This window comes from Nelusetta ayraudi, unplaced genomic scaffold (genome assembly GCF_046127955.1).
Source record: "Nelusetta ayraudi isolate G7.1 ecotype Tasmania unplaced genomic scaffold, CSIRO-AGI_Nayr_v1 ptg000120l, whole genome shotgun sequence".
Taxonomy (NCBI): Eukaryota; Metazoa; Chordata; class Actinopteri; order Tetraodontiformes; family Monacanthidae; genus Nelusetta; species Nelusetta ayraudi.
The window spans coordinates 655,108-667,499 of NW_027466170.1; the positions used below are offsets into that span (position 1 = coordinate 655,108).

The following is a 12,392-nucleotide window of genomic DNA, read 5'->3' on the forward strand; positions in this document are numbered from 1 at the left end:
CGAGCAAAGCACCTTGTCTGCAGCCATCCCTCAGGTTGCTGTGTAGATAAATCATGCAAACGCACGATGGCGCAGTAGAGCGTCAGAGCGAGAGAAGCCCGGTGTGTGTGTGTGTGTGTGTGTGTGTGTGCGTGCGTGCGTGCGCGTGCGTTTTCCTCCCTCTTCTCTGGAAAACATCAATGGGGACGCTCGATTTGCATGTCCGGCCGCCTGTGCCAATGGGCGCACTGGGAAGGCTGGTTAGCGGGTGGAGCCTCACCCACCCGGCCGGGGAAGCGGCTCGCTGAGCGCTCAGTCAACAAACGAAGCATCCGACGGTAGCTCGCTGATGCTCCGATCCCACCGAACTAGACCCCCCGCTCGCCGTGCTTGTACAGAGAGGACGGAAAAAAAAAAAAAAAGAAGAAAGAAGGAAAAAAAAAAAAAAATAGACCGTGCTTGTTCAGGTTTTCGCCCGCGCGTACGCACGTGTGTATGTGTGCGCGCGCAAGGAGGAGAGCAGCTTGGTTTACAGCACCAAATAGCCTCTCTGTTGCCTCCATCGGGGTGATTCCCCCCCCACACACCTCCTTTACTTTTGGCTCTCAGTGCGGATTCTGTGAGATTGGCCCGTTCAGGTTCCTCTGCCGGGTGATTTATTTCTGTCCCGGGTCCTGGATCGACTCCGGGGAGGAGCGCAGAGCCGATCGTCCGTCGTTCTCGTGGGTGAGTTCACTGGTCCCCCCCCCACCGTCCGGTCGGTCGGCCGGCCGGCCGGTTTGTCGAGCATCTCCCGTCCACGCTGACACTTCCACGGCAGCCTTTTGTAATTAATACTCGTCCTCTCATCGCGAGGTGCCGGACCTCGATCTGTGTCCGATCTGTGAGTGGGCTTGATGGCGTTAATCCTGTAAATGTTTAGGGGTTTTACATGGCGCTTTGCTTTATTGGCACCGAGCTGGCCAGCGGGGCCCTTGTGTGCGTGCGTGTGTGTGTGTGAAATGAATGAAATGTGGCAGCTTCAGCCTTTTGGTGGCGATTTACACTCGTAATCCGTGGCGAACGAGACATAATCCGCGTGCGTTTTTGTTGTGGCGGTGCACGAAACTACCGGCACGCCAACATCTATTCGGAATGCTCCAATGATGCCATATTTATGATGCAACTTTTCCTCTTTATGCTGCTCTTGACACGAATTGGGATTATTACGTCATTATTAGCGTGGGAATAAGGTGGGGGGGGGTATTGATCGGGCTTCGAGGAGTCACTGATTGCAGAGTGATCAGCCCCTTTTTCGGCCTGATGGGTTTTTAAATGCTTCTAGTTTTCCTATGCACTGCCACCTCAGCGTCCAGCGTTGAGATTTGTGTCTCCACCTGCCTGCAGGCTCACCTCGTATTGCACCATACTGCCGGGTTACGTTTGCCCCATTTGGGTTCATTGTGTCTTTTTTCAAATTCAAGCTGAGTTGTCTCATCAGTATTATTAGGATTATTACCGGCGAGAGTGAGTGATCTCTTGGGCAGTCTGTGCTCCGGGACATCTGGAGATTCATAGAAAGCACAAACAGCAGCAGCAGCAGCAGCGAGCAAAAGTGAGGCGGCTGTCAGACGACTTTAGAGGTCGTGGCTGTTACACAGAAATCTTTTTTAAAAAAAAAAGCTTCAACATTTGGCACATGCCTCCGTGCAGAGAGGCCCGTGTGCCTCTATTGTCTGCCGAGCCCCATCTGTTCACTGACATGGCATTCCTCAGACAGCCAGTCATGCCGATTGGAGATGGGAGGAGGGGGGGGTCCTCCACCGTGACCTGCCGCCTCAGCGACTGAGCGTCACGTGGTGTGTGAAGGCAGAGACTGTGTCAGCAGGCAAAGCTGTCAGAGGAGAGCCAAGTTTTTTTTTTGGGGGGGGGGTGCGATTTTGGTTTGGTGCATGGCTACGTGCACAGGTTTGGGTTGCGGGTCCCACGTTCTGCAGAATTGATGTAACCACTCCGCAGATAAAGAACAGATAAATATGCTGTTTTCTTTTGAGGCTTTTGAATGAAAGGAGTGATGTAACAATTGCGTGATTTTACTCCATGGATATTAAAGACCTAACATGGAGTCGCCAAAGCTTGAATCAAGCTTCCATATCTTCCTTTTTTAATCTTGTTCCAGAGTGGTTGCGATGTGACGTTTTGATCCTGTGCTGTTTTGGGTTGGTCAAAGATTATTATTAGATGAGTTCTAAAAGATTGGACCAGTTCTGTCCTATCAGGTGGAACACTAGCATGGATCTAGAAGATTGCAGCAAGATCCAAGTACAAGCAAATCCAGTTGGGCCAGAGGATAGAAAGTACTGAACATCAGCTCCTCCACCGTGCGTCCGAGTATCTCCTGGCAGAGGTTTCCACTGGAGCAGAGTCTTTCAAGCTGTGAATTCTCTGCTACATTGTCATAAATCTGACTTCATATGCGCCGAGTCATCGTAGCGCCAGTCCCCTCACTTCCCTTAACTGTAGGCCAGGCTCCCCAGAGGGGATCTATATCTAATATAATGAGGGGTTTAGCTAATCCCTCGGCCTCACACACATTTCCCCTCACAGGACTGGACAAATAGACACTGCAGGAAGTTTTTTGTTTAGCCCAAAACTTTTATTAAAGGGCTGTCGAGACGGCCTGCGTGTGTTAATGATGGAGCCGGGGAAAGAAAATATCTTGTCAGACGGTCCTTTAGTCAGACTGAGGCTGAGCTGCTGCTGCACACACACGCACACACATACAGACAGACAGACACACACACACACACACACACACACACACACACACACTCCATCTCGCTGCACACCATTTCCCCCTCTTCCGCCCGTCCGACTGCTGCATTAGGACTTGGCAGCCTTTTGTTGTACACAAGCGTGCGCGCACGAACCGGGTGTGGGGTTTTCGTGCAGCTGAGACCACAATGCATCAGGGATCAAAGGTCATGCAGGCAGCCAATCAGGGCGTCGCCTGCTCGGGTGCTGCTGGTGGAGGAGGGCGTCGTCTCTCTTTGTGCCGACCAGGGTGGGTCTGCTAAACAAGCAGCTCCACTTCCACCATCCGACCCCCCCCCCCCCTCTTCTACTACCCGCTCGCCCTGCTACTGCCGGCAGCCGCTCCGCTTCCTCGGAGCCAGACGGGTCAACCTCTGGACATTTCCAGTCGACAGGAAGTCCTTTATTGACTCAGAGCAGGGAGCCGCAACACGTAATCTGCTGCTTCTTGAAAAGTTTGACGGCTCCGTGGAGAATGGCGAAGCACACATTCATGGTTTTTTTTGTTTTTTATAACTCACTCCAGTATGTAATGTGTGCACAAAGCGTACACTCCCGAATGCATGTGTTTTAATGAATGAAACCAAAGCCTGGAAACAGAAAACGGATGAAATGACTACGTAATTCCATTAGCCTTACTGGTGGTGGGATTAATTAAAGAAATAGAAAAGGATAATGAGATTTTGAGTTGGTAATGGTGATGAGAGGAGAGTGTGGCGGGACGAGAGGCGCTTCAGAGACATAGTAGTTTCGAGGAAGACCTATTTCCTTCAAACCGCGGTGTTGATGGAGGCTTGTTTCATCTCAACAATGTTCTGGAGTTGGAAAGAAAGCCGCAAAATGGCTCAATGGATCCCAGAAGATAAACAGATCCTGCCTATGAATTGTTTGTGTTGCATTACTGAGGTGTCAGGAGACCTCCGCTGTAAAACTAACGCTGTGGCTTCCCGAGGGAGCTGCCGCTGTCTTGTGTGTGGCGAGTTCTGGTTGCGTGTAAATGAACTTATTATTCTCACGCAAGCTCACATATCTTGGCTCCCCGTCTGGGAGGCTGCAGTTGATATAAATGTCACAGTTCCAAGACAAAATTGGACGGCCAAGTCTCCCAGACTCTGGGATAACGCCGCACCAGTAGTGTAGTTGGGTTTTTTCCCTTCCAGTGTTCCCACACAGATCTTTGGTGGAATTGTTTTCCTTTGTGAAACTCTGCGAGAGTTGTTCATCTCAACAGAAGCTCCACTGGCATATCGCTAAGTGGTTTAATATTTTGGCGTGATCCCTTATATAGCCAAGCAGAAGGGTTCGCTGCGGAAATCTTGGCTAAAATCATTGTGTAATTGTCGCTGTTGTGAGTCAGTGGACTCTCTCAAGAGCAGTGTGGAGTCACGTTGTGTGTTTCGACCCCTTGATTATCACAGGCTTTTGTTGTGCTGGCATTTGGTGGAATTCTTTCCATGCAGACTCGCCATCGACGTCGCCCCGCTGTGAGTTGTAGTAAATTGGTGGCATTTTTTCCCGACCAGACTGAAAAGGAGAGAATGACAAGTTTGAAGGACAGTGACAGCGTTTGTTCCCCGTTTGTTCCCTCTGAGTCGGAAACCTATTGGATGTGCTCCTGTCAGTTTACACACAACCTGCGGCACAGAGGACACGCTTGTCCTCCGCAAAATCCATCCCCACGGTATTTGCACACTCCCGACTCTGTTGTCTGACTCTTATCCTGCGTGTGCAGACCTCCCAGTTATCTGATTTCCACGAGCCGGTGAATCGCAGGCGCTCACTTCCACGCGTTTAGTTCCGTCGCTAATGGCGCAGCGAGACATCATCCCCGTCGTGTGGGGCGCCTTCCGCACGGTGCGTTTTGTTTTCATGGATTTAACAAATGATCGCAGGGATGGATTTTGAACGCCTGTCCTGAAGACGCTCATGTGTGAAGGCTGTGATTTGCTTTCTGCTGTGTCGGAACCCTGAGTGTGTGTGCGCGTTGTGTGTGTTGCTCAGCGGTTGATTTCTTTGCTTCAGCGACGGTGGTTTTTCGCGGCAGATAACAAGGAAAGTGGGAACGGTTCGCAGCCGTGATTGTGACTCGGGCGCCCGCCGCAGTAGCTGTCACTCCGAGTTGCAAGCGCAGCAAATTTTCTTTCTCCCTCAGTGGTTTTCATTCTATTTATTTATTTGATTTTACTTCCCCTTTATTCCGACACAGTGCTGCAGTGGGCGCTGTTGCCTGGTTGCAGGTTCGATTCCCGTGCTTGTTGTGCTGAATTAGGACGTTTTTTTCCCGCCAGAGTCGGCCGGGTTTCTCTCTGTAGCTCTGAAGGTGAACAGTGGCCCAGTGATGAACAGGCTAATTCTCCAGAGTGTAACCTACTTTCACGCTAAGAATGCTGGGAAAAGGCCCCAGCACCTCTGCGACCCTGGAGAGGTGTCGAAAAAGGATGGATGGATGGATTTGCCTCGTTGCTGTTGACCCGTTTGGCTCTCGAAGCTCGGACGCGTCGGCTTGAATGAGTTCTGTAATTTATCTCCTTTTCAGGAAGCCTCTTGTCGGTTGTTACCTCACAGTTTACGCCTCGCTTTAGATTGATTGTGGGATTTTCCATGTGATGCCGGAGTAAATAAAGCCAGATGGCCCGTCTGCGCTGTGATGCATCCGGAATGCTTTCTAATCTCTGCTGTTATTTACAGAATCTACAAGCCACATGTAAGTGACCCGTCACCGCACGCCTCTGGAATTATTCAAAGCCGGTACGGTTGGACTGGGCCTGCAGTCCTATGCTGCCACAATAGACACGCATCAGGCCATTCACTGTGCCAGAGGAAGAGTGGAGACAGAGCAGAGGAAGAGGGAGTGATAACAGGAAGTGAGGTGGGGTTGTCAGTCTAGGACGGGAAGTCTCAGGCAGTCAGAGACATGAAGTCGCAGACAAGTGAATTGTGAATTTCCCCACACCCACATACATAGCACCATCCATGATAACGGCTTGTCCTCTTGTGATGGACCTGCTATCTTTTACAGCCCAATAAAGTGGTGCACATCCAAATATCCATCCAATAATTGAAGATGAATTCATCTTGAAAGGTTTACTGGCGTGTCTTAGCACCGTTCATCTGCTGCTCCAGAAGAGTGAACCTTTTATTGTAGAAAAAAACAAAAACAGCTCATTGTTTGGTTGATAATAAAATACAATAATATGTTCAGACTACTCCCATCTCACTGTGTGTGTGTGCTTTGGCCCCAACGCGTGCACACACCTGCGCCGTAATGGAGAGAAGTGGAGCAAAGATAAAGTTCAAAATAAATTGTAACAATGCAGAATAACACCGGGGGAGAACTCACTGCGCCAAAGAAAACTTTATTGCTGGACATCGGTCGACGCTTCATCTCTCCCAAGAAGTCCGGCAGTTAATTTTCTCGGGGTTGTGCCGACAGTTTGTATTGCAGACTATTAGAGAAATGGCTCCCGTGATGGAGCCGAGCGGCGAGCGCAGGGATGATGTGTTGGTCCCGGTCACGTCGTAATTGTGCCGTAATATTTTGTCTCCTGCGGGCTCCTCCATGTGTTCGCTTTCACGGCCACCCGGACCCACAGACGCAGCTGCTCTCTGGTGCCTTGAAAGCAGTTTGTGTCCTTTCTCTGTGCTCCTTCTGCTACTCGGTGCCGGTAAGTGTGTGAGTGCACCAGCCAGGCTCTCAGGTTATAAAACGTTCTCTCTGTTTACTGGCACTATGACTCATGGTTGCTATGGCAGGAGCTCTGACAGCAACGCGGCTGATTAAGAGCATCTGACTCCACATGACTGTCCTCTCCTCTTTTCTGCACCTCCATTAGTTTGTCGACTCCTGCTTTTTCTCTTTTTGTCTCTTTCCCCCTCCTTTGTCACGCTGCTCGTCATGTCTCTCACCTCATCTTGCAGAGCTTATCCACCGTCCATGACTCTCCCGCTACCTCTATGTCTTTTGTCTACACTCCCGTCAGTCCCGCTGCTGTCCTGTCTCTGGTGACCAGCTGCGCTCCAGATGTGTCCCGCTCTTCCAGCCCTTGGTGCTGTAATCAGAAAGAAAGGAAGAAAGAAAGAAGTGGAAAGTCGCAAAATGAGCTGCGTTGATTGTCACGGCGCTCACAAAAGTATAAAAATATCTGAGAGAAGAAGGGAAGGAAATAAAAACAGGCAGGCAGACGGTTTACAGTAACATCCTGCTTTTAGGGCCCAGTGAGCTTCAAGGATTTTCTAATGTAAGTGGGTTCTTTTTCCATCTTGTGAAGAGCCCACGGAAAGTGACCGTCTCAGTTAAGCAGACCAATCAGTTTGGCTACTGGTTAGGTTGGCTCGAGGCTGCAAGGGGTGACGTTAGCCGCTACGCTAGCCACTACTGTGTGTTTGATTGGAATCTCGGCCGAGCTGTGGCTCACCGAGAAAAGCAGTCTGTGCTGTGCTGAACCTCTCAGCGGCAGCCACTGTTTGCCACCGTCTTGCTTTTGAACCTCCGGCCTCTATACGCAAATGAAGCTGGTTGATTATGGGCTGTGGGATGGCGATTGGATGAGCCAGATTTCAGAGTTGAAGTCTGGGCGATCCAGCTGCTGTGCAAGATTGACAGACAGAAGTCAAAGTTTAACTTCAAAGAGTTGACGGTGTCGCACTGTGTGGCAAAGTGCAATTCATCAGCGATGGTGAGTGGACAGGGATGGGTGGGATAACAAAACAGTAGACTAGTAGCCAGTCGAGGGACCAAACATTCAACAAGTTGCAAAAAACAACAACAACCAAACTTTCACCCTCCGTGCATGAGTCACTTTTCTCAGGCAACAGCCCAGTGAGACTTTCTGGGAACAACACATTCTTTGCCAAAAGAACACCAGTACTGCAGAATGAAGTTGTAGCCGTAAATGGTAGCAGAGTTCAGAGCCAGACGTAATAAAATGGCTATAAGTTTGTCCAGCTGCTAAAGGGACTCCGCAGTGGGTTGTTGGATTTTGGTTTTATCATAGCGCTGAGCAAATGCAAGAATGTGCATTTTATTTTGTACTTGGTTTCCCCTCCAACTAGCATGTTAGCTGCGCTAGCTCGTTTAACGCTTCTTTCCATCTTATCCAGAAATTCTTGGTGTGCATGAAATGCCTGCATGCTTCTGACAACCAACCAGTGGAGCCAAGTCGACCTCTCCAGTCTCGTCAAAGTTTAAAACGTTTAGAACGGCTTTAAATGTGCGGATGTCTGAGTTGCACGTCAGTTTTTTTTGTTCTTCCAAACTCACTGATGATGGAAAATTAACGCAGAAGGAACCGGACCACCCAGGGTGCCTTTCATAAGACGGCCGCCCTGCTTCGCTGGCCGGCGCAGATGGACGAAGCCGGCGGCTGAGTATTAATAGCGAACGGACTGGTTTTGAGGACGCGTGGCTGATGGACTGAGCAGGAGGAATGAGGTAGCAGGTGAGATGACGCGGCTCAGGTCTGGTTTTCTGGTCTGGCGAGGAGGAGGAGGAGGAGGAGGAGGAGGAGGAGGAGGAAGAGGAGAAGGTTGACATCTCTGAGGGCCGTTGCTCCTGTCACAACTCCCGTGAGGCAAACGCTGTGTGAAAAGGCCCAACGGAAAGCGACGTCATGAGCGATAGTTAGCCATTCTGCCAGGACGGTATGAGGCTGCAGCGATTAGACGGAGCCTGACCTGCGTGCCTTGACATTTTGCTCATTACCAATCAAATTAATTTCCATCTGCTCCTCGTCTGTGATGTCAAAGGGCCCAAATTTCTCTCCTGTGCCCTGCCCTCTATTTCCACTGCAGTCTCTAAAAACATCAATTTCTTCATCCAGTTCTCTCTCTCACTACTACACACCCCCACCTCTCACCCACACCCCCACATCCACACACACACACACACACACACTCCACTGCCCTCTCTCTGCCTTTCCTGCTTTCGGAGAAGTGGCAGCCATTCCCCGCTGGCTCCCAGAGGAACAGGCCTGCCTTTGTCCACTGTCTCCACTGTAGGAAGATGAGTGGCCAGTTTCACCCAGTCAAGCCCAGAGTGGCCCAGTAGGGGAGCGGAGTTTGTATGCAGCGAGCTGCAGCCGCCCAGAGTTTGCCTGTAAATCAGCCAGCCACTCAAGTCAGGGGGGCCTTTTCCCACTTAGCGGCCGCTCAGGTATGATGTGCAGGAAGTCGAGGCTAAAGCGGAGCAGGAGTGGCTGGTTTTCAGGTTTTCATACTGGCGATGGGCTCCAATCACACAGTCTTGCTAGTCTTACTAGTCTTGCTGAGACTAGTGAACCACTCAACAAACACACAGCCAGAAAAACAAAAACGCTGCTGTTTAAAATCGTACCCATAACCGTGAGAAAAAGGATAAAATCTGGAGCGACTGCAGCCCTGTTTATGAGGCCATGCTTTAAAATGAGAGCAAATGGAACAATAAGATGAATCATTTCCTCTATTTTTAGACATTCCACTTGCAGAGCGGGTTTATTTTTGTCGCGAGGTAAAATTTATTTTTTATTGAACTTCAAACTGTCTGTCGGTTTTTGATCCGCTCATTGAAGTTTCTTTTTTCAGCGCAGTCGATACTAAACTAACAGCCTCCTGTAACTTAAGACCACACCAGCGTTCAGACTGTAAATTTGGCACTGGTGTACGGGATTCTGCTGGCATCAGGTTCACAATCAGCGGACAAACAAGTGTTTATCCTTGCTTCTCTCTGTTTTTTTCTCCCCCTATGGGCAGCAGGGATAGCATGTGACTCCTCAAATTGAATAAGTAAAGCACGCTGCTCCTGTGAAACAGGTTGTTTTTGCACAAACCTTCCTGGCAGCCACACCACCCTGCTTCTTCAGATTAAAGAAAAACAAGTGAAATTGATTTTCAGAGCCCAGTCCTGAGCTTCCTCGCCGATAGCAGTGGTGCACCACTGAGAGCACTGCATGTATGATGAAATCCAGAGTACCGCTCCATTCTTTTTCTCTCCGATAAACGTGACGAGGCTTCAGGCTCCTCAGGCTTCAGCAAAGCCTTAACAGGGAGATCAATAGCGAGTACACAGAGCGTCCTCCCGCAGGGTGTGTCTCGCATCGGAGGGGAACGCTGCGAGGACGCCAAGGCGACGCGCAGTCAGCGAGGAAGTGATTGGATGTAATGGGGACGCTACGGTGTGATTAGCGCAGCCTCACTCTCTCCCTCGGGGTGAGAGGACGGGAGAGGTGAGTGCACGTTCAGCTCCCATCGGGGCAGGAGCACGAAGTTTGGAGTGCGGTGGTGGTGGAGGAGGAGGATGAGGAGGAGGAGGATGAAGAGGAGGTGGTGGTGGTGACGGTGCAGATGACAAGTGTCTTTGAGGAGGAGAGAACCACAGAGCTTCTGCCGGGCCATTGACCACAGTGGGACTCGTCGTGTCCTGGATCCAGATCCTGTTTGCCAGATGGCTGCTTGCTACGTATGTGCAAAGAGAACCGACGCAGCAGATGCTCTGTTTTTTGTTTGTTTTGTGTGTGTGTGTGTGTGTGCATCCATCCCTTGTCGCTCCTCAATCCATGAATGCAGAGGAAAATGTCAACCCCCTTTGACTCTTCCCGAGTCTTAAAGTTTCCTCGCTGCCTCTGTCTCGTGTCCCTCACACACCGATCCAAACGGACGGACACGTGGCTGCTTCTCTTGTGCACAGAATTGTCTTTTTTTCCTTTCTGGGGGTTGTTTACTTCCTGTCAGTGGGTATTTCAGGGACAGAGCCGTCATTGGGTCGGATGTTCAGGACATTCAGTGGCTCATTATAGTCGGGACTGTTGCATCAAAGGATGACAAATGTGAAAAAAAAGCTCCACGGAAGCAGTGATATGAAATTGATTTAATACGGCTGTGCAATATTCTGCGATACTTAGTTGAAAGACTCAAACTTTTCTTCTAATACACCGTGTGCAGCAAGAATGTTCTGGGAAAACTGGAATTTTATTTGAAGACTTTAATAAAAAAAAAAAAAAAAAGATTTGCGTGGTTCTCAGCGGCACGGCATCTGATTGGTCAACAAGCAGAGAGCGCGGGCTGGTCTGGATGATTGACAGACTAGTGCTTTGAACAAGTAGTAGTAGTAGTAGGGTGGTGTTCTGAGCCACAGTGTGCTTGGAAAAAGCTCCCTCACTTCCTGTGCAGCGAGTGCCAGCCAAGGGCACTTCCTCCTGGCAGGTCCGCTCTCTTTCCTCCCTGCAACGCAACCAACACACTCTTCACTTCCTCCGAGACCTGACAGATGAATCCCACAGCGAGACTCAGTTACTCTTTCTTTAAGACGCAGTTATATATATATTTATTTATTTATTTATTTATTTATTTTGCTAGCGTTCCGGCTCCTCACCTTCACCTTTCCCTCCTCCGTGCCTTCGTGCCGTGCAGTCCTCCGCCTCCAAAAGTCTGCGGCTGCTCCTTCACTCCCTGTCAGCCTTTGTTTCTGCCCGGCTGAGTAAGACTTGCAGCTTCCTGTTTCTTCTGAGTTTCTTTTCTGACCTATACGTGCCAGTGTATAACAGACGTCCTTGGGTGGAGGTTTTGTTTTTGTTTTTTTTTGTAATCTGTATTTCATAAGCTCAGCTGAAAATAAATGGAAGCGAGCATTTGCTGTCAGGGTCCCTGAGGCTCTGAGGAGAGCAGGTCAGCTGAGTCAGTGAACTCTCTCAGAGCCGCTCTGAAAATACATCTTCTTCGTTTTTCTATATAATTTCTGATATAATTCTTGCTTTGCTCCCGGAGTTATATGTCCTGTGGCTGTTTTTAAATGGCTTAAAGTGCCTCCCGGTGAATGTGGATGTTTAGACATAAATGACACACTGTAACTTGCCATTACACGCATGATGAGCGTGTGTACATTTTGCGTCCCTGCTCACGCTCTTTATAAAAATTGCACATCTCCAACTGTGCAAAGCCTGTCTAACGTGTAAAACACACGTCTGGAGCGCTCGTCTGGAGCCCCTTCTGTCCTCCACAGCAAAGCATAAAGACATTTGGTCGGCGCCCCCCTGTGTGTGGAATGTGTTCCTTTGAGCATTGTGGGACAGCAGAATGTGTCTCTCAAGATCTGAGGAGAAAATTTGCAAGAATAAGACTTTTTTTTTTAATTAATCAGAATTGTATTCATATTTTCCTTTCTAGTTAGCATTTAAATAGCACCATGATGATAAATCTTCAGCATGAAGAGTCACCACAGAATGACTGAACAGGCTTATTGAGCTCTCAAGGTTCATCATTCCGATGCCGTTTAACAGTCGTGTTCTACAAGTGCACACTCTCAAGGACCATCTGTGTTTGTAAGTCATCATGCTCCTGTGTGTGTGTGTGTGTGTGTGTGTGTGTGTGTGTGTGTGTGTGTGTGTGTGTGTGTGTGTGTGTGTGTGTGTGTGTGTGTGTGTGTCAGTGGGTGGCTCTATGTAGGTCTGTGTTATCTAATACAATCTGCCCCTATCTAATATTCACACTGCGAACCCTGGAGGAGAGGAGAGGAGAGGAGAGGAGAGGAGAGGAGAGGAGAGGAGAGGAGAGGAGAGGAGAGGAGAGGAGAGCGGAGGACCTGGCTTGCCAGTAAGCGGATCTCTGACTGGATGTCTGCTGACTTTTAAAGGGAATCTGAAACAAAACAG

The 12,392-nt window shown here is 49.5% G+C and overlaps 1 protein-coding gene across 1 annotated transcript in view; it reads left to right on the forward strand.

The window, feature by feature from the left end:
- The first annotated feature begins 205 nt into the window (after nucleotides 1–205).
- Nucleotides 206–12,392, forward strand: part of numbl (NUMB like endocytic adaptor protein) — a 52,112-nt gene continuing 39,925 nt past the window's right edge. Inside the window, exon 1 of the mRNA XM_076049765.1 lies at nucleotides 206–705. The gene's annotated coding sequence lies outside the window, so the exon portion shown is untranslated. The remainder of the gene's footprint in view (nucleotides 706–12,392) is intronic.